This window comes from Somniosus microcephalus, chromosome 4 (genome assembly GCF_052327205.1).
Source record: "Somniosus microcephalus isolate GS21.2 chromosome 4, FLI_Smic_1.0, whole genome shotgun sequence".
NCBI classification, from domain to species: Eukaryota; Metazoa; Chordata; class Chondrichthyes; order Squaliformes; family Somniosidae; genus Somniosus; species Somniosus microcephalus.
In genome coordinates, this window is record NC_140990.1 from 43,327,324 (window position 1) to 43,332,246 (window position 4,923).

General features: G+C 54.6%; 1 pseudogene; it reads left to right on the plus strand.

The window, feature by feature from the left end:
- Positions 1-4,923, plus strand: part of LOC147118749 (uncharacterized) — a 72,929-nt pseudogene that overhangs the window by 11,290 nt on the left and 56,716 nt on the right.

Sequence of the window (4,923 nt, forward strand, 5' to 3'; positions counted from 1 at the left end):
TTCCTGTAGATTTTTGTCACCATTTCTCCTTCATTTACAGATGCTCCCTAACCAGTCACCATTTCTCCCTGATTTACAGACACTCCCTGACCAGTCACCATTTCTCCTCCATTTACAGATACTCCCTAACCAGCCACCATTTCTCCTCCATTTACAGACACTCCCTGACCAGTCACCATTTCTCCTCCATTTACAGACGCTCCCTGACCAGTCCCCATTTCTCCTCCATTTACAGACGCTCCCTGACTTCCTGTCTGTCCCGGAGGTTGGTGTGGGGCCCCTATACTGAGGGAACAGGCGGGTGGATAATGTTCACTGTTTTTAAAGGTAGTAATCTCAGGATTGCTACCAGTGCCACGTGCTAGTCAGAGTAGAAATAGAAGGATATTTCAGATGAATACGTGGCTAGAGGAATGGTGCAAGGGGGAGGGATTCAAATTCCTGGGACATTGGAACCGGTTCTGGGGGAGGCGGGACCAATACAAAACGGATGGTTTGCACCTGAGCAGGGCTGGGACTGATGTCCTAGGGGGAGTGTTTGCAAGTGCTCTGGGGGAGGGTTTAAACTAAAATGGCAGGGGGTTGGGAACCTGAGCGGGGAGACAGAGGAAAGGGAAACAAGGATAAAAGCAAAAGACAGGAAGGAGAAAAACAAAAGTGGCAGACAGAGAAATCAGGGGTTTAAATCAAACATGGCCACAGTAAATAATAATTCTAAAAGATCTAAGAGCGTTAAAAAAACAAGCCTGAAGGCTTTGTGTCTTAATGCAAGGTGCATTCGTCATAAGGTGGATGAATTAGCTGCGCAAATAGAGGTAAATGAATGTGATATGATTGGGATTACGGCAACATAGCTCCAGGGTGGCCAAGGCTGGGAACTCAACATCCAGGGGTATTCAATATTCAGGAAAGATAGGCGAAAAGGAGGTGGGGTAGCATTGCTGGTTAAAGAGGGGATTAACACAATTGTAAGGAAGGATATTAGCTCTGATGATGTGGAATCTGTATGGGTAGAACTGAGAAATACCAAGGGGCAGAAAACGTTAGTGGGAGTGGTATACAGACCTCCAAACAGTAATGCGGAGGTTGGGGATGGCATTAAAAGGGAAATTAGAGAAGCGTGCAATAAGGGCACAGCAGTTATCATGGGTGAATTTAATCTACATATGGATTGGGCTAATCAAATTAGTAACAATACTGTTGAGGAGGAATTCCTGGAGTGTTTACGGGATGGTTTCCTGGACCAATATGTCGAGGAACCAACTAGAGATCAGGCCATCTTAGACTGGAGAAAGGATTAATTAGCATATCCTGTTGTGCGAGGCCCCTTGGGTCGGAGCGATCATAATATGATAGAATTCTTCATTAAGATGGAGAGTGAAGTAGTTGACTCAGAGACTAGGGTCCTGAATTTAAATAAAGGAAACTACGATGGTATGAGGCGCGAGTTGGGTAGGATTGATTGGGGAATGTCACTCAAAGGGTTGACGGTGGATAGGCAATGGCAAACATTCAAAGATCGCATGGATGAACTACAGAATTTGCTCATCCCAGTTTGGCATAAAAATAAAACCAAAAAGGTAACTCAACCGTGGCTAATAAGGGAAATTAGAGATAGCATAAGATCCAAGGAGAGGACATATAAATTGGCCAGAAAAAGCAGTAAACCTGAGGTTTGGGAGTAGTTTAGGATTCAACAAAGGAGGACAAAGGGATTAATTAAGAGGGGGAAAATAGAGTATGAGAGTAAGCTTGCAGGGAACATAAAAACTGACTGTAAAAGTTTTTATAGATATGTGAAGAGAAAAAGATTGGTGAAGTCAAGCGTAGGTCCCTTGCAGTCAGAATCGGGAATTTATAATGGGGAACAAAGAAATGGCAGACCAATTAAATACATACTTTGGTTCAGTCTTCACAAAGGAGGACACAAATAACCTCCCAGAGATGTCGGGGAACATATGGTCTAATGAATCAGTATTTGTGGGGAAATGGTATTAGAGAAATTGACGGGATTGAACGCCGATAAATCCCCAGGGCCTGATAATCTACATCCAGGGTACTTAAGGAAGTGGCCCCAGAAATAGTAGATGCATTGCTGGTCATCTTCCAAAATTCGATAGACTCTGGAACAGTACTCATGGATTGGCGGGTAGCTAATGTTACCCCACTGTTCAAAAAAGGTGGTAGAAAACGGGGAATTACAGACCAGTAAGCCTGACATCGGTAGTGGGAAAAATGCTAGAGTCCATTATCTATATGTATAAACGGATCATTCTGTCTGTCTATCTGTCTGTCCTTCTGTCTGTCCTCGGGTGTGCGTCTGTCCGGCTATGCGCTCGAAAGTTACAGAGCGTACCTACGCGTGCATTATGTCGAAAGAAAGCTCACCATTCCAAAACGATGGTAAGCGTATTTACATTTCGGCCGGACAAAAATCGCGCCCGCGGTATCCGAAAAACCTTCAACATTCCGCTCATTAGCATCTCATTATCCGCTCATTAGCGATAAGAGTGACCTCGAGGTCGACCAATCGTACGCCGGGTTGCTGGTGCGTGCGGCCGGGCCCTCCTACGGTCGAGTGACAGGACGATTGACCAATCCTACACTTTGGTGACCTGACGGTCGACCAATCGGTGCATGTGTGGGCGGGCCTTATTGTTCTGAACCAAGGTGAGTCGCCGCCATCTTCACAGAATCACAGAAACCCCACAGTGCAGATAGAGGCCATTTCGGCCCATCGAGCCTGCACCGACACATATCCCACCCAATCCCTGTAACCCCTACACCAACACATATCCCACCCTATCCCCGTATTTAATCCCCCTAACACTAAGGGTCAATTTATCATAGCCAATCAAACTACCCCGCACATCTTTGAACTGTGGGAGGAAACCGGCGCACCTGGAGAAAACCCACGCAAACACGGGGAGAATGTGCAAACTCCACACAGACATTCACCTGAGGCCGGATTCGAACCCGGTTGATTCCAAACTTTTCCTTTCTTTTTCCCGCTTTCTGCGTCTTTAAAAAAAACGTTGCTTTTAAAACACACAGGCCTAGAAATTCAGTTGCTTGCGCCACCAGTTTGCGCCCAAAGAGGCCACTCAGAGGCTTTAGCGCCACTGGCCACAACCACCGCGATATTTAGCGGGGCGCTAATGGCGGCGTTAGCCTGTAGCGCTGCGCCACCACCGATGACGTCATCGGTGTGCGCAGCACCCCGCTACCGCCCCGAGCGCCATATTAGGTCGCAGCCGCCTCTTCCGCGCCGGCCACAAATAGCGACCAGTACACGGGCCTACCTGTGGCAGTAGTGGGGCGAGTTAAGGTGGAGGTGCGGCCGGCCGGTTTTTCGGCGGCCGCCTGCCCGCACCTCCGTCCCCGGCCTCCTACACCCGCCCCCTGCGGCATTGCCGGCTGTTTCCCGAGAGACCGGCACTTCTCCTTGATGCCGGGCTCATTTGCCGGCACTCGCGAGCGGGGATCGCGCTGTTGCAGGCACCTCCCCCTTAACAGTGGGAGGAAGGCCTGCAGTACCGCGGCCTGCAGTACCGCGGCCTGCAGTACCGCAGCCTGCCGTGCCGCAGCGGGTGGCGCTGCGGCCCTTTGCGCGCCGAAATTCAGTTTCAGCGCCCCAAGCGGGGCGCCGACAGCCTTGTTTAGCGGCCGGCGTCCATTTGGGGCGCTGAAACTGAATATCCCGATGGCGCAAGTGGCTCCGCGCGCAGCGGTAATTCCGGCGCCCAGGCGAGCTTGGCGCCCCAAACTGAATTTTTAGCCCATAGTTTTTAAAAAAAAGTTAATTACTTTCTAAATCTTTTATCTAATCTCATTAATTTTTCTACCTTTCCCCGTTTTTCCAGGTAGGCCTCAAAGCCTCGGCCTCTCCTCCGCACCCACGCCCGAGCTAGGCACCTGCCGGCCCCAGTTAACAAGCGGCCCCCGATCGCCGCCATCTTAGTAAAGGTTGGTGCGGCGGTGGCGTCATGGAGCTCCGCGGAGCAGGAGCGCGGCGGCATCTAACTCTTCCACGCCCAGTCTGTCTATCTCTCTCTTCCCCGCGCCTCCTGAATGCGCGGGGGAAGAGGCCCAGGGCACCGTGGCCGCTTTCGGAGACTTCAACTCCGTGACAGGTGAGGAGGGTCTTTCTTCACGCAATCGGCCGCTCAGGCCCAGGCCTGGAGAGGAGAGGAGGGTTACCAAGGCAACCGGGGCTCGGGCCGGGGGCGGGGTCTCTCTGCCCTTGAAGCCGGCTCGGGCGGGGCTCCAGAGATCGGGCCTCCGGAGATCTAGGGGGGGGCGAGCCTCGGGAGATCGCAGGGGGCGGGGGGGAGGAGCCTCGGGAGATCGCGGGGGTGGGGGAGGGGGGGGCGAGCCTCGGGAGATCACGGGGGGGGCAAGCCTCGGGAGATCGCGGGGGGCGCGAGCCTCGGGAGATCGCGGGGGTGGGGGAGGGGGGGCGAGCCTCGGGAGATCGCGGGGTGGGGGGGGGCGAGCCTCGGGAGATCGCGGGGGTGGGGGAGGGGGTGCGAGCCTCGGGAGATCGCGGGGTGGGGGGGGCGAGCCTCGGGAGATCGCGGGGGTGGGGGGGGGGCGAGCCGGGGGGGGGCGAGCCTCGGGAGATCGCGGGGGGCGAGCCTCGGGAGATCGCGGGGGAGGGGGTGGCGAGCCTCGGGAGATCGCGGGGGGCGAACCTCAGGAGATCGCCGGGGGGGGGGGAGGGGGGGGCGAGCCTCAGGAGATCGCGGGGGGGGGCGAGCCTCAGCAGATCGCGGGGGGGGCGAGCCTCGGGAGATCGCGGGGGGGGGCGGGGAGCGAGCTGCGGGTGGGGGGCAAGCCTCGGGGGGGGTGGGCGAGCCTCGGGAGGGGGGGGGAGTCTCGGGAGATCGGGGGGGGAGGCGAGCCTCGGGAGATCGGCGTGGG